We start from the raw sequence: 25,701 nt of genomic DNA on the forward strand, positions 1-25,701 counted from the left end.
AGCCTGGTGGTCCCTAAATCATGGAAACTGAGGAAAAGGGGGCTTAGTCGGATACCATCTCATGCAGGATTTGTTTGCTGAGGATTTCAACACCAGACTACAAACGCTTTATCAGGTTTCCCTTGGATCGCTCCTTTATGAGAGGCCCCGAAAGCAGGAATTTGCCATGTTTTATATACCAACCACTGCTAGAACATGAGCCTCCCCCACGGATGGGCTTTGAACATACACATCCTTTTCTTTTTTTGGAATAATTTATAAGTTTACATCCATAATCATCTTAATGAGAATAATATTATTGGGGAATAACAATCACACAATTTTGACGTACGAGTTGTGAGTCCTATCATCATATTAATCTCAACATCTGTTTCTGTATCTTTTAAAAAAATTTTTAAGATTTTATCCATGTATCTGAGAGAGAAAGAGAGAGAGCGCGCGCGCGAGCCAGCAAGCAGAGGGGCAAAGGGAGAGAGAGACGCAGTCTCCCCGCTGAACAGAGACCCTAAGCTGGAGCTCCATCCCAGGACCCTGAGATCATGACCTGAGCCAAAGGCACTCAAGTGACTGAGCCACCAGGCACTCCCCCCCGCCCCGTTTCTGTATCTTATTTTGATTGTAAGACATTCAGATAGGTTTAAGCAAGTGGTATAAGGTATAAGCAAGGGGTAATTTTTTAACCTTCTTAATTGACGGAGAACGTATATCCAGTGAAAGGTATAGCTATTAAGTGTACAATTCAATGATAAACGTGTATACCCACATAACCAACCCCCCAGCTGAGATGTAGATGCATTTGCCTGACTGCCTTCGGGGGACGGATAAATGCTTTGTGCCGTGTACAGGTAAGCCCTTCTCAGAAAGAAAGTCCTCCTGAGAGGCTCAGGAGCTGAGGACCAGGAGGAGCCGGAAGTCCCGGTCAGAACAGAAGCCCAGGACGTTGGAGGAGGATTCCTGGTCGAGTACAGCTGGAGAGCCCCACACCACCATTCTAGGAACTCAGGCACTGTCTCCGATCCAAAGCACCAAGTGGCCTGTGGGCACCTCGGTTATAATGATGCACGACGGCATTTTTTTTTACTCAATGGGGCAGGTCTGGCCCGGGAGAAGAGGCTGGAGCTCTGTTTCCCAACGTGGGCTCTCGCTGGGTCAATAGCGAGATTGTTAGAGAGGGTAACCCGAGCTGGGTAATGTGTGTAGGATCTGTGGCTTTATTGTGTCCCTGCTATGTTAATTAGTACTAGAAGCATGATGGATTGGCAACACGTGTGCGCTCCGAGTCTGAAACCAGCCCTGAGAGTTTAGCACTCCATTAGTTACACATCACAGAAACCCAGGGGATGTTTACTCAAAAAGAGAGTCACTTACAAGAGGGAAACATGCTAATTCATTCCTGATACCGTCTGGGGAGAGGGACACCCCATCGGCCTGTGAGTGGTGTAACCTGTCATCCAAGACAGAGATGGAATGAGAGGCTGGCGGGAAAACACAGAAAGCCCCCGGCCCCCTGGCCTGGGAACCCTGAAATCTCAAATCCTCAGTTGTTCCTACACGAATCCCTCTGAGACAGAAGTTCAGAGAAGGCTCTGTGTTGACATTTCAATTCATTACCCCATTCCAGAGGCAGGGAACCCTGGACCCGATCGCTCCCACACCCTTGCCAGGCCACAGGGAGGGGAATTCTCTTCCTTCTCACCAGGTTTTACGACGGCTGCTGCCTCTCAGGCCTGGACCAGCTCTGTGCACGCCGACCTCAGCCTGACAGGCACGGAAAGGGCTCAGAAAGGATGTCTGAAATCCTGCTTCTCCTCCGAGGCAGGTGACTATTACCGGCCTGGCTTTGTATACTCCAAGGACTTGGAGAAGACACATTCCAAGTTCCCTTCCCACGGTAAGGTCCCAGAGTTTCAATGTTGTCAAAGCAATTGTGTCCACATAAGGAAATACAGAAGTGGCTAAAATATTTTTTTTTAGAAGTGGCTAAAATATGAATGACTCTGTGAATGGTGCTTGCTTTCAATGAGCCTGTATAACTAGTATGTAGCATCTCCTGAGAATATGGAATTCGTGTAGAAACATTTGGGCAGTGGTGGGCTGGGAAATGTTTAACAACTGGCTGAGGGTGGGGGGAAGGCCTGATGTGGAGTGCCTGGTAGTTTCTGTGCTGTAAACATTCCCACCACCGCCAGTTTCGAGGTACCAACCTGACATCACTGAAGGCAGAGCTGGGAAGAGATGCTCGCAGTTGTTCCTCACAAGCCAAAAGGAACAGGCTCCTATTGGCCGCATAAATACATTTGAAAAAAAATCTTCCCAGCTCCTCATGACCTGTACACTGCTCTTCTTCTCCCCTCTATTCCGGTCCACACATCTCAGCACAGTAGTTAAGGGCTTGGGACCCAAGTCAGCATGTCGGCTGTGAAGCCTACTGTGTATTCCTTTTGTGTCTTTCCTCAACTCCAAAATTGAGACTTTTTACAGATTTATTCATTCATTTAGGGGGGGAGGGACAGAGGGAGAGAATCTTTCAAGCAGACTCCTTGCTGAGCGTGGAGCCCCATGTGGGGCTCAATCCCATGATTCATGAGATCACGACCTGAGTCAAAACCAAGGGTCCGATGCTCAACCGACTGAGCCCCCCAGGTGCCCCCAAACTGAGACTTGTTAAAAACAGGGTCTCCTCCACAGGGATGCTGTGTGGATGAAATAACTTACTTAGCACACTCTAACATGGTGATATTCAAACTGCAGGATGCACCAGCGTCATTTAGATTGCGTGCTAAGAATGGACAGCTGGGCCACACCCCCAAATTTCCCACTTCAATGGATCTCAGTTGGCCTGAGGATGTACAATCCTAACCAGTTTCCAGGTGGGGTCTGAGTTTGCATTTGTAACAAATTCCCAGGTGATGGCGACATGGTTGGGCCAGAGCCCACACCTGGAGAACCATCCTACGGGTTTCAGTATGGTGCCTAGAATCCCTTACATATTGGCTATTATTACTGACAATTCGAAGAGGTCAGAGCCTTTGCCTATAAATAAGGCAAAAGACCCCAGGCCCTCCCTAAATGAGCAAACTATCCCAGAATGCCTCCTTAGGGGTGCCTGGGTGGCTCAGTTTTTAAGCGTCTGCCTTCAGCTCACGGCGTGATCCCGGCGTTATGGGATCGAGCCCCACATCAGGCTCTTCTGCTGGAAGCCTGCTTCTTCCTCTCCCACTCCCCTGCTTGTGTTCCCTCTCTCGCTGGCTGTCTCTCTCTGTCAAATAAATAAATAAAAATCTTTAATAAAAAAAAAAAGAATGCCTCCTTAGGATCTAAGAGAAATCTCAGCTCCCCTCAAACAAGGAATAGCAGGGAGAACGTTCACTTTTCCCGTTCTTTCCAACAGTCGGTCAACAAATCATCCCCACCTGAGTGTTCACTATGGACCAGCTCCAAGAGGGAAAGATCAGGTAGGGCTAAAAGGCACATATATTAAAGAAGCAGGAATCAAAACTTGGATTACTTCCTGAGGACACCAGCCAAAAGGAGACATCCCCAAAGGGCAGCTGTCCTTCCATCAGGCATTCAAGGTGGCTTATTTTCAGTAGCTGATCACATATACACCTGGACAGCACTTACATTACTAATTGGTGAGGACAGCGGCTGATGGCTCACAGCTCTTAGCACACTTAGCACCAGACGTGACCGATTCTTGAGTGAAGCAAGAATTTATATTCTGTGTCACTCATTCCTCATCCATCTTGCATTGTGAGTCTTATGCTTCACTTCAACAGCTCAAAATTATGTAACATCTTATATTCATCTCTCATTACAATTACTAATTGCTCTAAGCCCACTGCGTTCTCTGCATAACTGAGAGGGGAGGTACCAATGGTTAACCCTTCATGGTTTTTTAGGTCAATGATGCCAGTAGATCAAATAATTGTTCTTTGCTAATAGACATCACACAAGCCACATCCTGGGGTCAGGCCACAGGGCAATGGTAGCTCAATGCTTACAATAACACAAGGGAAAGTAGGACTCACCAACTGAGAAAGAGAATGTTTATGCCTCCCTCATTCCCATGTGAACGGTCTGGACAGTGGTTCCCGGCAGCTGGGAGTTGGCACACATGCTCTGTTTGATTATGTAACAACTAGCAACTTCCCTGTTCTGCACATGGAGACCACAAGAAACAGAGAATAGAAAACCCAGATGGGAATCCCTGGGGAGGCACGCGCTTCAGGTTTTCCATGGACCAGGCTTTTGGAGCCTCAGTATTCTGATTTTTGGATATACCCCAAACATGAATGACCCAACATTTCCACCTGATTTTAATATGGCCCATTTGCTTCCTTTCATGGCAGTTGAACACCAGGGTAGACACAACACTCCCACTGTACACAGATCCCCTAACTTAACCCTAAAAGCTAGCTTTGCCCTAGCCAAGAAACACAGACTCCATCCTTCCTCTTTTTCCCATGTTTTATTTAGAAGGTATCTGGTCCCTCCAAAGGCATTTCACCATGATAATCCCCTTCCTTCCTCCAACACTCAAGCCAGCTGCTTTTCTCCCCTCCTGCCATCTTGAGTCTCCCCAAAGGGAGTGTGGAAGGAGGAAGAAGAAAGTGAGCCTCCTGCCTATTTGTTCCTAAATCCCATTGAACAAAAGCTCAGTGCCGAAGGTATTACAACTATATCATACCCTTCACACTAGGAACTAATCATATGACCCAAAAATTCCTAAAGTAAATACGGAGTGAGGTGTAAAGTAGCCAGAAACATAAAACTAGAGAAATTTTCCCAGGTCACGTATTAGGTGCTTATCTTTCCCCAGTTACTAGTATTTACATTCTTACAGCTTACAAACAAAGAAGTCAAAGGAAAAGATCAACAGATTTGACTACCTGAACATTAAAATAATGGAAGGAAGGAAAGAAGGAAGGAAGGAAGGAAGGAAGGAAGGAAGGAAGGAAGGAAGGAAGGAAGGAAAAAGAAGGAAAGAAAAAGGAAAGGGAAAAATAACAGACTAGGGAAAACATTGGCAGCAAATACAGTAAAGGGTTAATATCTTAGGTAGATAAAAGTGTTATATAATTGATAACAGGAAAGAGAAATGAACAGAAGTCACAAAATAATAAATATGATAAATAACGAATACAGAAAAGTAGCCTCATTGGAAATCAAAGAAATGGAAAATTTTAAATATCAAGATACCATTATTCACCTAATAAAGTAGCAAAAAAGAATGTGATGTGAATACCCAAAGCCAGTGGTGGGAAACTGGCCCCGACACATCGCTGGGAGCCTCCGAAACTGGTACAACCCTTGAGCAAAGAAGCTTAGAAACACATAACACGCCGTAACATTGTTCATACCCTTTGAACCAGAATTCCCACTTGTGAAAGGAAATAACACAAACAAAAGTAAAAGCTACATATACAAATATATTAAAGGTAACATTATTTATAATTTTTTAAAATGGAAGCAACCCAAAAGCCCAGCAATGTAGAACAGCTAAGTAAACTATGGTTCACCCATCCATTCATTTGTTCAACATCTTTTTAATTTTTTAAAAAGATTTATTTATTTTATTTTAGAGAGAGAGCCTGTGTGTGAGCGGGGAGGGGAGAGGCAGAGAGAGAGAGAGAGAATCCTTAAGCAAACTCCCTGCTGAGCACTGAGCCGGATTTGGGGCTCTATCCCAGAACCCTGAGATCATGACCTGAGCTGAAATCAAGAGTCCAACGCTTAAACCACTGAGCCACCCAGGCGCCCCATTTATTCAACAAACATTTACTAATCATCCCCCATGTACTGGTCACTCCTTCCCCACTGACAAAGTCTAAGAGTAATCAATAACAGATAAGATAATAAAATACATTGAGATGATTTCCCTTTAAATCAAGAAATGTCAGCCTTCAATAGACCATTGCTATGTATATTACATGCAAATCATCAAAGAATAAAATGGCCAGTATACTGTAAGAATGGTTATCATCAAAAAGATAGGAGATAGTGTTGACAGGGATGTGGAGAAAAAAGAACCCTCGTGCACTGCTGGTGGGAATGTAAATTGCTGCAGCCACTGTGGAAAACAGGATGGACATTGCTCAAAAAATTAAAAATAGAACTACCATATGATCCAGCAATCCCACTTGTGGGTATTTATCCCAAGGAAATGGAAGCAGGACCTGGAAAAGATATCTGCACTCCCGTGTTCATTGCAGCATTAGTCACAACAGCCCGGAGATGGAAAGGACCTAGTGCTCCATCAGTGAATGAGCAAATGAAGAAATTGGGGTATGTACAGTCAGTGGAATATTACTCGGCCACGAGAAAGAAGGGAATCCTGCCATCTGCTACAACATGGAGGAACCCTGAGGGCATTATGCTAAGTGAGATAAGTCAGACAAAGATGAATACTGTATGAGATCACTTATATGTAGAATCTGAAAAAGCCAAACTCACAGAAAGAGAGACTAGAATGGTGGTTGCCATGGGCTGGGGGATGGGGAGAATGGGGAGATGCTGGTCAAAGGGCACAAAGTTTCAGTTCTAAGATGAATAAGTTCTGATGATGTAACGCATAGCACGGTGAATATATGTAATAATACTGTATTACATACTTGAAAGTTACTAAGAGAGCAGATCTTCAATGTTCTCACCACAGAAGAGAAATGGTAATTATGTGATGGGACAGAGGTGTGAGCTAACCCTACGGCAGTAATCACGTTGTGATATTAAGTGTATCAGATCACAGGTTGTACACCTTAAATGTACAAGTTACATGTCAATTATATCTCAATAAATCTGGAAAAAATAAATTTCAAATAATACACTCAGTATTAATATCAGGGAAGTTGATGGCACTTGTCTTGAGGCTCACCTGACTATCTAAAGGCATTTGATGCGAGCCTTGGGGAAATCATGGGAGACAGCGGTGCCAGGGCTCCCAGTAGCCCAGAATTCACAGTCCACTGTTTTAAGGACTGGAACTTAAGTGTGCTGGAGCCCCAGGTCCTTCGTAATCACCTGCCTTCAAAGAGCCCTATAAGCGTTCACGTGATGCCTGGGTTCCCCGGGGGCAGCAGGGATGACAGACAGAAGCAGGTGATGAAGCGGCATTGTTCCCCAAAGGGGCTCCTTTTCTCAGACACAATCTCTCAGCCCTTCTGATGTGCTCGTCACTGTCCCTCCAGCTCTCTGCAGGCAGGGCAGGAGAGGAGCAAGCTTGTAGTCAAGGAAGCTGACTTGCTGCAGACCCTGGGCTGCTAGGGTTGGCCCGGCCAAAGGGAGCTCTTCAGGCTGCCCCACGTGCCGCTTGCCTCTGATGGCAGACCCATGTCCCTGGCACTGCCATTAGACACCTGTCTCCAAGCATCAGCTAAAACGCCTCCCTCTAAGGGAACCACTTTTCTGGGGCACTTGTGTGGCTCAGTTGGTTAAGCGTCTGCCTTCAGCTCATGTTATGATCCCGGGGTCCTGGGATAAGTCCCGAGTTGGGCTCCCTGCTCGGCAGGTAGTCCACTTCTCTCTCCCTCTGATGCTCCCCCTTCCTTGTGCTCTCGCTCTTCTCTCTCCAATGAATACATAAAAAATCCTTAAGAAAAATAAAATAAAGGAACCACTTTCCCACCACTCCCTAACACCAAAGATGTTTTCCAGTAAGGGATAACCTTGTATTTCACACCTCAAGACAAGGCTTAAAAGACACCATAATAATAATAAATGAAGTATCAAGTAGAGTAACTGCCTGTGCCAGGGATTCTAAGTGTTTTGCATACGTAATTCACTTACTACTCACAACAAGCCTGTGAGGAAAGTACTAGTACTTTCGATCCCACTTTACACATGAGGGAATGCAAGCTTAGAGTAACTTGCCAAGTTCACACACGAGCAGGATGCCTTTTGACCCAGCGATCCCACTGCTGGGAGTAAATTAGCCCACAGGAATGAAAATCTCTATATACAAATATATTTGCGGTGGCATCAGGTAACATGGGGAAAAGTTGCAAGCAATCTAAAGAGAGTAACAAGTAGAGAATAGCTAAGTAAATGCATTCATTTATTTGGACTCGGGTAGGCTGGTTACATTAACCACTACACCAACCTGCCCCCTTAGAAAGAGACTAACTACCAAAATTAACACCGTGCGTAAATGGCTGATAGTCAGAGGCCTTCCCAAAAGCAGGGGGAGAAACTAATGCCTGAGAGATGGGGATGTGGGGGTGGTGATGAGGATTCAGGCTCAGGCAATACATTTTACTCACCTCTCAGTTCTACCTGTACTAGGTCTGGAAGCCCTGTTCTTTTCCAGAATCAAACGCCAAATTCCCCCTCTTTTTCTTCAAAATAAAAAATAAGCAGGTACTAATCTAGGTACTGACCTATTTTTAAAAAAAAAAAGGAAGTAAGTGTTCATCTGTTTTGTTTCTTAAATTGTACATACAAGTGAAATCCTATGGTATTTGTCTTTCTCTGACTTATTTCACTTGGTGTAATACCCTCTAGTTCCATCTTCGTCATTGCAAATGGCAAGACTCCAGTCAAAGGAAAAACAAAACAAGATGAAAACTGAGAGGGAGGCAAACCATAAGAGACATGGAGCTCTAGGGAACAAACTGAGGGCTGCTGGAGGGGAGGTAGGTGGGGGATTGGGGTAACTGGGAGATGGGCATTAAGGAGGGCACGTGATAGAATGAGCACTGGGTGTTGTAATGCAACTGATGAATCACTAAATTCTACCTCCGAAACTAATGTAAAAAATAAAATAAATAAAAAATAATAAAATAATAAAAATTTTTAAATAAAATTAAAAAGGAAGTAAGTGTGTTTTTATTCTCCCCGCCAAAAAAAGCCTCGGAACCACCAAGCTAATCTAAACCAAAACAAAACTTCTCCACGCTGCTTTGGGCCAGCAAAGAAACGTGTTAACAGCTTTCGGTGCGGGCACTGCTCAAAAGCCTCGAGCTGCCTACCCGAGAGCCCGGCAGGTTCCCACAGCTTCAGCCTACCGAGGAGCGCTCCTCAAGTGGGTTTCCTCTTATGTAAGAGCCCTTCAGTCATGCCAGGGGCCAGAGCAGGGCACAGAGCACAGCTAGGACTGAAGTGCCATCTGCAGAGCCATGCACGCGCGCGCACACACACACACACACCCGCCTCCCTCCCCACGCCCGTGAGCCTGTGGAGGCACACTCCACCTCCTACCCTCCAGACAAGCTCCTGAAGGAGCCTGCACGCACACACGTGCTCTTTCCTTCCCCAGTTCATCGCCCTCCTGCCTCCTCCATGACTCTCCCCGCCGAAGGGCACACCCTCCCCGGGGGCTCTGCTGAGAGCTACCCAGTGACGCAAGTAAGGCCTTCCTGAGCCTCAGTTTCCATTACGGACTTGGGTGTTTACTTCCCTCTTTTACTTCTGAAAGGACATTTCCTAATTCCTTCTTCATTTAACATCCCAGGATACGAACAAAGTTATTTTGCGAAGAAATCAAGGGCTATCCTGGATTAAGTAGTGCGGACTCTTGGCATTCCTAGTTTCAACATTCATGGTTCCAACTCGAGCAAATTTGAAGATCAGGACATGTGGACACGAGCGATTTTTCTGGGCCACAAACTTGAATCAGTCTCAGCACCTGGCACATGTGGAAGTGAACTCCTTCATTATGGTAAGTGAGCCTCGCTGAGCACCCAGTGTATACATCTCAGCTCAGCTGTATGGCTCTCTTCTCAAAATCTAGAATGTATTTTATGGAAGAAGGAAAGATATTGATACAAATGGGGCTCTCGTGAAGGTCCTGGAATGTGTCTGCAGAATGTCCTGGGTCAGCCTTCTCTGTCATAAGGAAATCAGGAAATACACCCTTAGCGTGGGTGAGGCTAAGGATTTGGTTCTGTGAGCTGTGTTCACGGTACAATCTGCATGGATCAGTCAGTAAATCAGCACGTAGATGATGTAGAGACATGACCCCTCCCCTCCTGCCCCGGGAATCAGGAATTCTGGTCTAAGCAAAGGAGTCAGAAAAGAATTGGGCCCTATCCTTTCCTCTGGGAACTTGTAGGATTAGCAGAGAAAAGGCAGCCAGAAAGAAAAGAGAAAGTGTAAGCTAACAACAAAGACTCAGTCCTTCTCCGTAAGAGCAAAGGTTTCGGAAGTATCTCAAACACGGGTTTGGTGTTAGACATGAGTCAATGTCCCAGCTCTGCCATTATCGGTTATATAATCGCTTTAAGATTCCATTCCCTTCTCTGAGATGAGAATAATAAAAGTGCCCTCCTCTTTGGTTCTTAGGAAGATTCAATGAGATCTGTGTGAACCATTCATCACAGAGCCCGGCGACTAGTACGTGCTCAAGAAACATTCAACAGTGTGTTTGTTAATTTACTATCTGTTAGAGAATGACGGAAAGTAGAAACTTCCTGACCGCCTCCACCACTTTCTCCTTCGGCTGCTTCTGGTCGAGAGGTTTATTTTCCTGGTCTGATAAATGCCTTCTGGGTCCTACTCAGTGGGGCTGGGGTGGCCTGCACTGGCCATCCTCTAAGCCTACAGGAGTAGACAGGACCTACCTTGGAGGTCTTGGATAACTTCACTCTTTGCTGGAAGAGAATCAAAGAGGCCAGGGACGGCCCATCTGGTCAGACTGCTCACTAATAAAAGCCAGGATGCTGCAGAGAAAGAGACAACTTTTCAGAAATGTGACAGACCCCCTTCTGTGATGGACAAAACATCTGTTTGTTCCATCTTGCAGATTTGGGGATGCTGGGTCTAAGAGCTGTTTTCTCTGACAGCATTAGATGGAATACTGTTTCTGTGCTCACACAGGGTGTCTTTTCAACTCCAAACATAAACATTTAGCTCCAAGGGTGGAAGAAATAGCAGGTTGCAGGGACAAGCAATGACTTGGTATTTCTTTAAGGATCCCCTGGTTGGTTCGGGGCTACTTGTGGGTGAGTTAGCCCCTGATCAACACCCAATATTGCATGGGAGGAGAAAAGGTTTCTAAAATGAGATTGGAAGAAAATAGCCATTATACATCTAGTTGACAAGGGACTTGGAACTAGAGTATATAAAGAACTCTTGCAAACAAAAGGCAAACAGTGCAACCTAAAGAAACGTGGGTAAAAGATTTTAACAGACACTTCACCAGGCAAGACATACACATTCTTAACAAGTGTATGAAAAGATGCTTAACATGATTTGGTCACCAGTGAAATGCAAATTAAAACCATAATGAAACAGCACTATCTAACTATTAGAATAGCTAGAAAATATTTAAATTTGACAATGCCAAGTATTAGTGATATGAAACAACTGGAACTCTCATACTTCGCTGGTGAGAATGAAGCCAGTACCACTATTTTGGAAAAGATTCTGGAAGTTGCTTATACAGTAAAACACGCACTGGCTATATGACCCAGCAATCCCACTCCTAGGTATTCACACAAGGAAAAGGAAAACATGGGTCTATGTAAATACGTGTACAAGAGTGCTCATACCACCTTTACTTAGAATAGCCCAAACTGGAAATAAAGCAAACGTCCACCAGCAGGTGAATGGATACGCGAATCGTGACGCACATCTGTCCCTGCCATATCCAAACTACTCAGCAATAAAACAGAAGGAACTAATACCTACACCAACACAGGTGAACCCGAAAACATTATGCTGAGCAAACCAAGTCAGGCACAGAAGACGACACACTGTATGTTTCCATTCACACGGCACTCTAGAAAAGACGAACCTAGTGTGTGATGACAGAAAGCAGGACAGCAGTTACCTGGGGCTGCAGCTGGGGACACTGCCTGGGAAGGGACAGAGGAAAGTCAGTAATTCCCAATCTAGGTTTCTCTTCAGCCGCAGGAACAAGTTTTCAGTCTTCCTTAGCAAAACACCTCTTACCAGGTAAGACACAGAAAGCAGCTGCTAAGGAGAATTTAGTCTAAGAACAGATTTTCCCTGTGATCCAAGGTGGAATGGTAGTAGAGAAAACATGTATGATACTTATTCTGTGCCAGGGCCCCTCCTAGACGCTGCAGGGATATAATCCTCCCGGGCGCATGGGAGGTACATACTGGCAGGAACCTCATGGCTGAGGTAGAAAGCAGATGCCTCGCGTAGCAGGTGTCCGTCTGCAGGAATCTGCTTCCTTAGTCACTTTGCTAATACCGCCTCGCGGAGTGGGTACTATTTTGGTCCCAGAGACTTTAAAAAGGATCTCCTAAAAGCATCGCCAAGAATAACCCCAGATGGCACAGGGGGCAGGTCCCAATGAGGATAAATAGGTTTTCCTATTTTCTGAGAGGGAATGGGCATCTCGGTACACAGGCGATTTTTTCTGGAGGCAGCAGACTGGATTCGAACGACATCTGAAAGCCCCTCGCCATCCCTTGCCTCCACTGGAGGTTCTAAGACGGTGTATTTGTGTGCTGGGTAAAGCAGACACCCACCGAGGCCAACATACTGAGTCCCAAGCGGGTTCACCCAAGAAGGGGCATAAAAACACACTTGCGGAAAGAACAGTGAGAAAGGAAGGGTCCGCCCGGTCCCCACGATGAAGAAAACACAGGCAGGTGGCATCTGACAGCTCCTGTCCTTCGGGAGCAGAGGGGACTAAGAGGGAAGAAGAGAAAATAAACTCTCAATGCCTACGTCTGCAGGAGCACACAAAGCTTCCCTGTGGCCAATCCCTCAGGGCAGGGATAACGGGAGGTGAGCCTTGGCGCCAGGCATCACCGGTACCATATCCAAAAAAATCACCTGACAGTGGAAATCCCTCAAGCCATGCGTGAGGAAGAATCAGCTCCCTCCCAGAGCAAACTGGTAAGAGGAGGACCTCCTCGGAGCCTCTGTTTTCTAAATCCCGACTCACGATGACCTATCATCCTTAACAGCCGCCTCCTCACCAACCCGAGCTGCCGTCCCTCCGGGGACCCGTTTTCACATCTCGGAGTACTTCTCAGGTTCCATCCTGCATGCGTTGCATATCTTGTATCTCCCACTAGAATGAAGGTTCTAGGGAACCAGGTACCCGCAGCTACCGTGGCGTCTACTATACATTAGCCACAGACCATAGCTGGTGGGGAAGCAGGAGGGAAGAAAGAAAAGAAGGAGGGGGAAATGTGTGACCAAGTGAACGAAGCTCTATTTTCCTAAAACACGAATGCCAGGAACCAGAGTGGTATAAGAAGCACACTTCCCCAGTCTGCCAAGGCCTCGGGCTTCAGGATGTTAAAGCATCCCTGATGGCTTTCTGTGTTCTAGAAGCCCCACTGCTTCAGAACCCAGTGAGGACTTCGGTTTCTGCATTGCTAGTTTGCAATCCCAACCCTGCCTAATAGATAACTCTCTGGATTGTCATCAGTGAATAATCTCTTCCAGGTGCCGAATGTTGCATAAATACATTTGTCTTACTAGAAAGCTCAGGAGCTTGGGTTTTTTTTTTGTTTTTTTTTTTTCTTTTTCTTTTTCTGAATGGGAAACTATAAAACTCCAAACGGGTCTGCTTCTACTGGGTGCATCCTCCTCGACCATCCTTATCCTGGGTAGAGTAACAAGGTCCAGATGAACTGTAACGTTAGTTAATTTCTCTCTGGGCCCTGATTTCCTATGAGAAAGGAAGGTGAATGACATTTCAAAAGAGCTTCGTGAGATTTATGTTTTTGTATCTGTGGAGGTCTTTCAAGAGCCCGGCATTTTCTCATAACTTGTAGAAGCTCCTTTTGTCTGTCTTTGAACCTATTTATTAGCTGGACAATATTTTAGGTGAATTGAAAAAAAGAGTCTTTGGCTAGATAGAGAGAGGGGTTAGGAAAAGTCATAAATCATGTGTGGATTGCCAGCAGTTTTAACGGTCTCACTTGAAGTGTGTGCATATGCAGACATGCATGGGTGCGACGTGTGTACATCCAGACACACCGCTGTGTATGCGAAGAGAAAGGCTCTGATCCTTGTAGTACACTAAAATAACGCTAGTTTTCCTAGCTTGCGTTACAGGGAACACGGATATTCTATTTTTCTCAAGCGCAACAAAACAAACTTTTGAACCTAAAGTTAAGTGAATTCCTACATGAATCATCATCACAACACACCCTGCCAGGCCCCTGGAATGCACACAGCACGATGCTGGCTCTGCGAAGCGTTGAAAGAAACATAAGACTCTGGCCCTGCTTTAAAGAGTTTACTGTCCTCGTGGAGTCATGCAAGACGTGCATATAAAATCTGACTGTACCACTCCCCTATTGAAAACCCTAGAATGGTTTCCCGCTGTACTTAGGATAGAAGGTCAAACGTGTAGCACATCCCCCCTGTCTTTCAGCCTCATCTCCTTGCTCTCTGCAGGTTCACCCAGGCACAGTGGCTTCCTCAATTCCTCACGGGCACCAAGTTCACTCTGACCCTAGGCCCTTGGCACCTGCCGTTTCCTCTTCCTAGAACCTTCTTCCTCCCAGTGTGACCCCTTTTATTTCTAGCCTGTTGCATACTCTGTATATTAATCAGAATTCTCTAGAATAACAATCAATGGGATACATATCGGAAGAGATTGATTATAGGAATTGGGGAGGGCCCTCTGTTTTCCTCAACTCACCTATTCAAATGTTAACCCCTTCCAGAAACACCCTCCCAGACACACCCGGAAATAGTATCTTACCTTCTTTCTCTTGGCATCCCTTACCCCAGTTACACAGACACATAAAATTAACCATCACGGCTTATTCGATCACTGTGCTGCACCCCTGAAATGAATGTAACATTGTGTGTCAACCACACCCAAATAAAACAATTGATTAAAAAAGTTAGCCAACACACTCAGAAGGCCTTCCCCGAATTAATCAGGCTCTTTGCTCGTGTATCTTATCGCACCCCTTTAATTTCTTCTTCATTGTTATGTTTGTAGTTGATCTGTATTTACACCTATGTTTGTTTCCAGATTGATATCTATTTCCAGATTTCTCCACTGGACCATCAGCCCCATGGCAGCTGAGCTCTTTGTCCATTGCCATCTCAAGCACCAAGCCCTGGCACGCGGTAGGTGCGCAATAAATACTCGTGGATTGAATTAAGAACCGAATGAAAATGAAACCTTACTGGAACTTCACCACAAGGTATGGTGCTAGACAGATACACAATAACACAGTGAATGGTCCAGTTCATCCACATTTTCACAACTTGGTACACAAGATTTATCTCAGTTTTTCATTTTTCCTTTTGGATACTTCAGAGACATAGCAACAAGGGATAGAGACCCCATTGCCCGGCCTGCTGAGGCTTGGAGCCTTCAGGATATCAAAGACCCTGGCCCAGAGGGTAAGTCCTCCCTCTGGTGGCTAAATACTCCCTCCTAGCACTAATTCTGCCTTTTTTTTTTTTTTTAAACGCAGGGAGATTATAGTAGGAAGGAGGATGAGGCCACAAGGAGTCTCTGTGAATCTTCCAGAGGAAGAGCTATTTACAAGTGGTAAGTGATGGTTGAACATGGGGCCAGGAAAGAAACTGCAGGAACAGTACTTCATCTGCATCCGGCTATCATCCAGATGTGTCTATATATTTCATGGCCAGTGTTCAGATTCAAGGCCTCGATCCCAAATTTGAGGAGGGCAGCACTATTTTTGTCTTTATGCTTAAAGGCAGATACTAGAAACCCCCACTTTCCAGAAAGAGAAATAGAAGTGGCATGCTCAAAGTTATGTGGAAAATTCTAAAGAGTATCAAAAAGCAGACCTCATGGTGGATGGACTTTGGACACCCAGGAAATCTTCAGGCACTTGGTTGTATTTATGGTGTTCCTTTAGGGAAAAGAACAAGTCATTCTGCTTTAATGCCCTTAGTGGGAAGAGTCAGCACCCCATCAGAACCTACAATGAGGAAATGGACTTGGATGCCTGTAGAAAGAACAGAGTGGCAGGTGTTGGAGCCAGGGCAGTCTCTGACTGCCAGACCATGTGTTTTCTTCCACCAAAGGAAACTGGGGGACCTGCGGGACGAGTCTCTTTTATAACCTTGTAGTCTGTCCAAGACCCTCCCATGAAATTACATATATTCCTTACTCTGTACTAAGACATGAACACGGCAAAGCTAAAATTCTTGACTGAAGCAATCTCTAATTTACTCTAGGTCCTGGGGAAGAAATGCATAAGAACTAATTGCATTATAAGGGAACTGTCGCAGGAATCACCAGCCTGTGGGCAAGCATGAGGCCACGTAGGAGTAAGGGTCCCAGAGTCATTGTGGGGAACATGATGAAGGGATTATTCACAAGATGTGGGACAAATAGCCCTGAGACAACGGGATACCTGCATGCAAAAGAATGAAGGGCCCTGTCTTCACACCATACGCAAAAATTAGCTCAAAATAGAACACAGATCAAAATGTACAGCTAAATGTAAGAGCTTGACCCGTGAAGCTCTTAGGAGAAAACACAGGAGGAAAGCTATGTGACCTGGATGAGGCAAAGCCTTCTTAGGTACAACACTGAAGACACAAGCAACAGAGGGAAAAAGAAAGAAATCGGACTTCATCAAAATTTAAAACTTTTGGCTGCACACAATGCCATCAAGGAAGTAAAAACAGGGTTCACAGAATGTGAGAAGATATTTGCAAATTGTGTCTGACAAGAGACTGGTATCCAAAACATATAAAGAACTCATACAGTTCAATAATAAAAAGGCAAATAACACAATTTTAAAATAGACAAAGGATCTGAATAGACTTTTCTCCAGAGAATATATACAAATGGCCAAATAAGCACATGAAAAGATATTCAATATTGACAGCCATTTAAATAAATGGAAAACAAAGTTACAAGGAGATACCACTTCACATCCACTAAGACGGCTATAATTTTTAAATAGTAACAGAAAGCAAGTGGAGATTTCTGGTGGAGATTTCTGGAGCCCAGATCCCAAAAGGAAGAGGGGCGGGGCGGGGGGGGGCGTTGCCTAAGATTCAGCTCTACTTTGCCCTTCCAGCATTTTCCAATACATAACAGGGACCAGAAGGCTAGAAACTAAACAGAGTTTTTAGAGCTGGGGAGAGAAAATCGGGGTTTAGGAGGAAAGGCCCTGTGAAACACTATAGGCTTTGCTAAGACCCCTAAAAGCCGCCACTCCAGGATTTAGGACAATGGAAATAAGCCAGCTCTCACAGAAATGGGAGCTTCTAATGACCTCAAATCCAGATTGGATAAAGGAGTCTGCCCTAGTCCACCAGAATCAGACGACATGATTTTTAAAAGTTAAGAAAAGGGGCGCCTGGGTAGCGCAGTCGTTAAGCATCTGCCTTCGGCTCAGGGCGTGATCCCAGCGTTATGGGATCGAGCCCCACATCAGGCTCCTCCGCTGAGAGCCTGCTTCTTCCTCTCCCACTCCCCTGCTGTGTTCCCTCTCTTGCTGGCTGTCTCTCTCTGTCAAATAAATAAATAAAATCTTTAAAAAATAAATAAATAAATAAATAAATAAATAAATAAATAAATAAATGTTAAAAAAAATGATTCAACAAACTATTATAATCAATAATTGAATTTAACAAGGTACCTGGATAGGAGTTCAAGGTACAAAATATTTGTAACTCTACCATTTACAATAACATTAAAAAAAAACAAATCTCTGGAAATAAATCCATCAAAATATATGCAAGACCTCTACACTGAAAACTACAAAATATTATTCCACATAATTAGAGGAAACTTAAATAAACAGAGGGATACCTCCTGAGTTGGAAAGATATTAGTTCTCCCCAACTTATCTATAGATTCAATTTATTCCCAGTCAAAACCCCAATAAGCTTTTTTCCCCCTGAAGAAACTGACCATCTAAATCTACATTTATATGGAAATAAAATGACCAAGAAAAGTCACTAAAATTTTAAAAAACAAAACTAAAGGACTTATATGGTAAGATATCAAGACTCACTATAAAGCTACAGTAATTAAGACAATGTTATTGGCAAAGGGATAGACAGATCAACCAATGGACCTAAAAACAGTCCAGAAACAAACTTTTTAGGTAGTCATTTGATTTATGATGGAATTGCAGAGCAGGGAAGGAAGGATGGTCTTTTCAGTAAGTGATATGGGGTCAACTGGAAATCTCTATGGGGAAAAAAATGAATCTTGACCCCTACCTCACCCTATACACAAAAATCAATTCCAGATGGATTGCAAATCTAAATATGAAATGTAAAGCAACCAAGCTCCTAGATGAAAACACAGGATACCTTTGTAACTTTGGGCTTCTTTAAAATTAAGAACTTCTGTTATAACTACATCAAACAAAAGGCTTAAACTCATAAGATATAAAAACTTCTACAAATCAATTTAATTTTTTAGATTTGATTTACTTATTTGTCAGGGAGAGAGAAAATGAGCAGCAGGCAGAGAGAGAAGCAGGCTCCCCGCTGAGCAAGGAGCCCGATGTGGGACTCAGTCCCAGGACCCTGAGATCATGACCTGAGCCGAAGGCAGACGTTTAACCAACTGAGCCACCCAGGTGTCCCTACAAATCAATTTAAAAAGATAATCCTATTTTTAATTTTAAAAATGTGAGTGGACAATACATAAAAGAGAATACCCAAATGGTTAATAAACATATGAAAAAAAATGCTCAACATCATTAGTTGTCAAGGAAATGCACATAATATTACAATGAGATAATCACTGAACACTCACCAGAATGGCTAAAATTAAAAAGACTGACAGTACCAACTGTTGGCAAGAATATGGAACATCTGCAACCTTCACGCACTGCTGGTGGAAGTAGAAATTGCTACAGCTCCTTTGAATAACTGTTTGGCAGCATCTGCTTAAGCTGAACATATGTATACTCTGAGCAACTCCACTTCTACCAATATACATAATAGATGTATGCACATATGTTCACCAAAAGACATGGGCAGGAATGTTCACAGAAACACTATGAGTAGTAGCCGAAATCCAGGAATAGCTCAAATGCACATTATCGGTAGAATGGATAATTGTGGTGTATTCACACAATAGCATACAATGCAAAATGAAAATGAACGACAACCACATGCAATAGTGTGGATGAATGTCACAGATGGAAGTTGAGTGAAAGCAGCAAGTCACAAAGAGAGCGTGTGGTATGGGGCGCCTGGGTGGCTCAGCTGGTTAAGCCTTCAGCCTTCAGCTCCGCTCATGATCCCAGAGTCCGGGGAGGAGCCCCGCACCGGGCTCCCTGCTCAGTGGGGAGCCTGCTTCTCCCTCTGCTCCTCACCTCACTCTCATTCTCTCTCTCCCTCTCTGAAATAAATAAAAAAAAAATTTTAAAGATTTAAAAAGAGAGAGAGAGTGCATGGTATGATTCCGTTTTTTTAAGATTGATTTATTTATTTATTTATTTATTTATTTGGGGGGAGAGGCAGAGGAAGAGGGAGAGAGAGAAGCCCAAGCAGGTTCCCTGATGAGTGTGGAGCCCAACGCGGGGCTCAAGCTCACGACCCTGAGATCATGACATGAGCCGAAACCAAGAGTTGGACGTTCAGGGGACTGAGCCACCCATGCGCCCCTGTATGATTCCATTTTTATAAAGTTCAAAAACAGTCAACATGAATCTAGTGTTGGCAATCAGACTTGGGGTTTCCTTTGTTGGGGCAAAAGACGCGTGGCAGAAGGAAAAAGAGGTGGCTCTGAGGTACTTGTAATATTTTAAATTTTGATCCAGGTGCTGACTGCATGCATGTGAGGTCATCTTGTGAAAATTCACATTGCTCTGCAATGATTTGTGCTCTTTTTACATACCTGTGATACTCAAAATTTATTTTTAACTGTTGTTGAGGGCGTCTGACCGGCTCAGTCAATAGAGCATGTGATTCTGGACAGCCGGTTCATGAGTTCAAGCCTCAGGCCGGGCACACAGCTCCTTACAATAAATAAAATAAATTGTTATCGTTCATCTGAATTTTACTAGTTTTGTGTGTATGTACTTCACATGAGAACTACAAGGCTCTGAGGATAATATCTAGTCATGTTGGTAGATATTTAAATAATAATAAAAATCATTTAAGAAGCTATTAGGCAAGTACTCATGTATTAGAATCATTTTTTCACACATTGGTTGAATTTTAGATATCGCTAAATGATGCCAGCTAAAAAATGCAGGAAATCAAACCTCTTAAACTTCCTCCCACTTTCCTTCCCCAACCTTGTTTGTTGTTGTTGTTTTGTTCGCATTCGTTTTATTTTACTTCGTCATCTTATAACATCCTGTTCAATCATCACAACCTCACGGTTATTTCATTCTTAATTCCGATGTGTATTAGTCACTTACCACAATCTCTTTATTTTACGGCAACTTTTTCATTACTGCGATCGTCAAACAATGAGCCCACCATTCAGTAGCTGAAATAAAAGGACAAACCCAGAGTTCCGCTTTCTTGGCGTCTCTGCAGCAGAGGGAACTACTGACCTCATCTGCCGCTTAGGAAAAAGGAACGCTTACCTGACGTCATCCGATGAGACTGTTGTTGATTGGCTGGCAATCAGAGGCGTGTTTAGTCCAGTAAGTCCCCTCCTGATTGGCTGACTTTCAGAGAGGAGGCTGGCCCTGATTGGTTGGCTTGTAAAAGCAAGGTCTAAATTCCAGCGCTGCTCATTTGTTGGCGGGGTTTTTAAACCAGGGATGCAAGTGTACCTTGCTTTCCGAAAGTTCACCTTCCACCACTTTGCTTTCATGGAAGACCTTCATTAATATAATCAGAGCTTTCTTCATGTTAGGCCAAATCCTCAGATTTCTTACATTGAGGAAAACAGGTCCTAATGTAGGTAAGCGAAGCTACTTTCTGATAGCAGGGCAAACCTGTTTGTCTCCAGACTCTTTAAAGGGTAATGGCACCATTTTCTGGCCCTTTTGTCATCCCAGTTTTGAATATTTTCCTCTTGGGTACTTACGGGTATTTTTTCCTTCTAGACTGGATTGTTCATCTATCTTTGCATGCTCTGTCTCTCATTCCTTTTCCTTTCTGTAGTATTTTGTACATTTGCCATGTCATTTCTTTTCATCTTTTTCATGCTTAACTTGAACAATTCATCCAGACATTCCACATCAAACAAACTTGCATCCCGTGAAACAAACATGTGTTTTGTTTGGTCCATTTTCTGCAAAATGCAAATTTGCTACCAACATTTAAAAATTGGGAGGTTCCACATGAAATTGCACATACAGATTCTCTTGAAAACCATCAGAAAACATTACAACATTCTCCGTTAGCAACAATCAGCTAGAGACTATTTACACTGGCTGTTCCTAAACTTCAGTGAGTATCAGGACCATCTGGGGTGGGGGGCATTAAAATAATTTTTCTTAGGCTCCACCTCCACAGTTTCTTTAAGAAATAGGCATTTCTAACGAGTTCCCAGGTGATACTGCTGCTGATCTGAGGACCACACTTTAAGAACCATTGCTTGAAATGATGTTTTTGCTTTCTAGTTACTACACCATTTCCTGTTGTCTCCTATCTAACCTGCATCACTTACTTACAGCACCTGCCTGCTCCCTGTAAGCAGTTATGGTGATAAAACCTGTGATCTATTTGATCTGAATTTTCCTTGACCACCTCAGACCTGGTTGTCCACAGTCCAAACTTCTATTGGAAGGCTGCGTAGTGCAGTGTGACCCACTTTTCCCAGCCTATAGACATGGAGGCTCTGCTGGGACAGTGCAGATCCTTGCAGAAGGTCCTGGGCTCCCTGATCAACACGGGGTTTTATACATGTTCTGTACAGGATGATGAATTGCATTCCCATGAGAGGATTCACTCGGGGGACATTCGCCCAATTCTGATGCATCCCTGGAAAACAGCCAGCCAGATCTGTTGGTTTTCTTTCTTGTGTCTACTCAGGTCTCAAGAACTCACAACACACAGAACTTTTGCTTTACACTGCCTATTTACTCTCTAGGAGGTTGGTTGGTTGGTTGTGGGTTTTTTTCCTTTTAATGATAGGTAATAGTGAGAATTCTCAAGATTTTGTCACCAGCTTTCTTTCTTTGAAACACCCTCTGGTGGAAAAGTTGGAGGAGGTAGGTACTTCTCAGTTCCACAGGAGACTCTTCTGTTTATTTTCTTGGCCACCACGTTTTAAAATTTCTAGCAAGAATTTGTACCTCTTTGTTTCTTTTTTTTTTCTTTTTCTCTTTTCTTTCTTTCTTTCTTCTTTTTTTCCCCCCCTGGTTTTGACCCTTTGTTTTTGTTCTTTTTGTGAGGTTTTCAGGAAGGAAGGGGCTGGGGTCCAGCTTCCCTAAACCATCATTACCGTGAAGTTCCAGCTCTGGGTAATTGTATGGTTCTGTTCTAAATGGCCGGACCTCTTTCTAAATGTGTGTCCCACCCCCAGAGATCCCACTGTAACCAGTCCAGGCTGAGGCTTGTGTATCAAGATCTTTAAAAGCTTCCCAGGTTATTCTAATGTGCAGTGAAAGTTGAGAACCACCTCTGTAGCTCAGGGCTTTGCAAATGTTAATGTGCATACCAACCCCCCAGGGTCTAGTTAAAATCCTGATTCTAGCTCAGCTGGTCCAGGGCTTTCACTCTAGAGTCTGCATTACTCACTAACTCCCAGTGCTGCTGCTACAGTTGCTCCGGTCCCTGGACAGCACCTTGTAGCAAGGGTCCGGAATTACCTTGGCTCACACTCTTGCCTGGGTACTCTCCATCCCTCACATCCACACACTGACGCAGTGGCCTCATGCCATCCCCTCAGTGGGGCAGATGCCCTGCCTGAGGGATACGGGCGTGTATATGGACTGTACTTTTTCACGAAGATGCTTCAAACTTGTGCGGCAGTGAATTCTAATTACAGAGCCTGGAAATTCTGAGTCTTAGGGTTTGAAGGACACAGAAGAGGTAAAAGCATCTTCTCAAATCCTACTTCAGAACAGACTTGAATTGTTTTTTGCTGGATTCCTGGCTTTTGGCATCACTTTTCCCAAGCATAAATAGGGCCACACAAATAGGAACGGAACGATCTGTAGTGCCAGCACACTGCACAGTAAAGGGCACGGGAATATGGCAGAGCCAGAAAGAGAGGAACAGTGATGGGCCACCTGGGTGGCTCAGTTGTTAAGCATCTGCCTTCAGCTCAGGTCATGATCCCAGGGTCCTGGGATTGAGCCCCGGCTCCCTGCTCAGCGGGGAGCTGCTTCTCCCTTTCCCTCTGCCTGCTGCTTCCCCCACTTGTGCTCTCTCTCTCGGCCAAATAAATAAATAAAATCTTAAAAAAAAAAAAAAAGGAACAGTGAAAATGTTGCCATCATCTCCAAAGCTGATGAAGCCCAGGCACCTGGCTCTGTATTTTCTCTATTAAGTGTGAAAGACAAGAGGATATAATAAAAAAAATCATAAATTAAAAAAACCCAGAGGCTCTTGGGAACCCTCATGGTAAATCAGAGTTGATGCAAAAGCCCGGGACCGGTGCCAAACTGTGTGTTAACGTCGTACCACCACAAGATGGCGCCGTTGGCTCGAGGAACATAAAGCGTCCATACCCTCCATGTGGATTCGGTTTCAGCCCTACTTTAGGGAACAATCCTTAGACAGGTGGAAGGAACATGATATGAGTGAAAACTCAGGGCTGCTAGAAGCTGCTTTTCATCAGGCCAGGAACCTTTGACATTTGGAACAATCTAGCAAAGTCTAAGAGGCATCCAGCTGTTGGGGGCTGACCAGGTCACTCTTGTTGACATGAGACAAGGATCCCTGGAGGAATTGTGTGCCCAGTGGATTAGTGAAAATGTCATCTTTTTCTACAAACACTAGTAGAATCCTTTTATGAAGTGAAAAAAAAGCCTCTTCTATTTTTTTAAAACTTTTTTCTCAAAATTATTAGGTATTGGGGGCTTACATGATGGGAAATGTATTTAGTACTTTAAGTGCATTTTTCATTTAATTCACTTCATTCCACCCCTGTGGCCTTATTATTATTCCCATTCTACAGGTGGAGAAACCAAGGGCTGAAGCAATTAAAGCACTCGCCCAAATTATAAAGCCAGGACTTGAACCCGGTTTGATCTGTCCCAAATCCTGTGAACTTAACCACTGTCCTGTATTACCTCCCAACCAATATTCATTCATTCACAAATGCACATGTTCCGATACTGGTCGGCAGCAAAAACATCTTACACGATACAGTGTGATAAGGGACGAATGGGTATTCTAGGTGCCCATAACAGGAGCACCTAACCCATTCTTAAGCAGCAAAAGTTTCTGGGAACATCTTTATCTCTTTCCCTCCTTCCTGGTGCTTCTTCACTTCTTTAGTACTATTTTACTAAAGTACGTCCTTCCCAGAGCTGTTTCTCCCCACCACCTTCCAAACAAACTTATTCTTCTTCCATCAGCTGTGGAATGGAAAGCAAGCTGGTTGTATTAATTCCCACTACAGTGTGTATGATTGATAGTCACTGCATTATATCATCCAAAGAAGACCTGCTTGGCTTCAGCCTAAAAGAATAACTCAGTGATGATATTTCTGTCTACATGTTTGTTCTTATCTCAATACTTTCCTTATTTGAGGAGACAGACCCTGAAGAGAAGGCAAAAGGCAGGGAGAAAAGATAAGACCAGCAGTTAAAATGAGTCAACCAGTAATTACGAAATTTTACACACACTTGGTGCTAAATGTAAAATGGTAACAACTTGAGCTCGGAAGAAAGCTCTCTCCTAAGCTCATTCCATGGCTTGAACATTGTATGGTCCTCCTGTACTATTTTTAATTTTTCTCAACTGGAAAAGGTCGGACTAACTAAGGAGCAAAGAAACCGGAGGCAATCCTTAGCCATTTTACAAATGGTATGAACTATTCTGGAGCAACCAAATTGCCCTGCTTTTCTTCATATTAAAAAAAAAAAATCTAGGGGATGCCTGGGTTGGTTAAGCATCTACCTTCAGCTCAGGTCGTGATCCCAGAGTCCTGGGAATGAGCCCCACATTGGGCTCCCTGCTCAGCCGTGAGCCTGCTTCTCCCTCTGCCTGCTGCTCCCCCTGCTTGTGTTCGCTCTCTGACAAGTAAAATCTTTAAAAATAAAATAAAATAAAATCTAGGTAATAAATGTGAAAAACAATGCTAGAACTAGGGGTGCCTGGATGGCTCGGTAAGTTGAACGTCTGATTCTTGATTTGGGCTCAGGTCATGATCTCAGGTCATGGGATCGAGCCCCGCGTTGGGCTCTCTGGGCATGGAGCTTGCATAAGATTCTCTCTTTTTCTCTCCCTCTCCCTCTGCCCCTCCTTCCTCAAACAAATAAATAAATCTTTTTTAAAAAATGATAGAACTAGAACATCTCCATTTTATACCCACTAATGAAATCACTGATTGGAGCGGCACAGTGGACAGATGAAATCATTACATGAAAGGTTGAAGGGGAAATCTGCAGCGGAGGGGTCTGGCTGATATCGCTTGACCCCACCATTGTCGTGTAGTGTGAAAACAGACCCACTCTGCGCCTTTCCAATCAATACAATAGGAGGCGCCCAATATGTCCTATGAACTCTCAGCCAAAACACCTGAACCTCATCGAATGAGTTTCTAGAGCTAGCTTCCACTCTACGGGAAATACAGGGGATACAGGAACAAATGATACCACAAGGAAGGAAATATGCAAATTCGGAACAGACAGACTCAGGGCAATGGGCTCAGTTCCTCGCAAAAGCAAAGAGCATCTGCTTGAAATCAAGCACTTCAGAAACATGAGAACCAAATGCAGT

The 25,701-nt window shown here is 44.1% G+C and overlaps 1 protein-coding gene across 3 annotated transcripts in view; it reads right to left on the bottom strand.

Annotated features, from left to right (window-relative positions):
* Positions 1-20,407, bottom strand: part of DMRT2 (doublesex and mab-3 related transcription factor 2) — a 46,934-nt gene extending 26,527 nt beyond the window's left edge. For all 3 annotated transcript variants that reach the window (XM_045772490.2, XM_087858950.1, XM_045772492.2), the window contains exons 1-3: positions 20,271-20,407; positions 19,742-19,862; positions 10,557-10,655 (exon numbers count right to left, since the gene is read on the bottom strand). The gene's annotated coding sequence lies outside the window, so the exon portion shown is untranslated. The remainder of the gene's footprint in view (positions 1-10,556; positions 10,656-19,741; positions 19,863-20,270) is intronic.
* Between the last annotated feature and the right edge of the window lie 5,294 nt (positions 20,408-25,701).

This window comes from Ursus americanus, chromosome 34 (assembly GCF_024610735.1).
Source record: "Ursus americanus isolate L20-20 chromosome 34, mUrsAme1.1.p, whole genome shotgun sequence".
NCBI lineage: Eukaryota > Metazoa > Chordata > Mammalia > Carnivora > Ursidae > Ursus > Ursus americanus.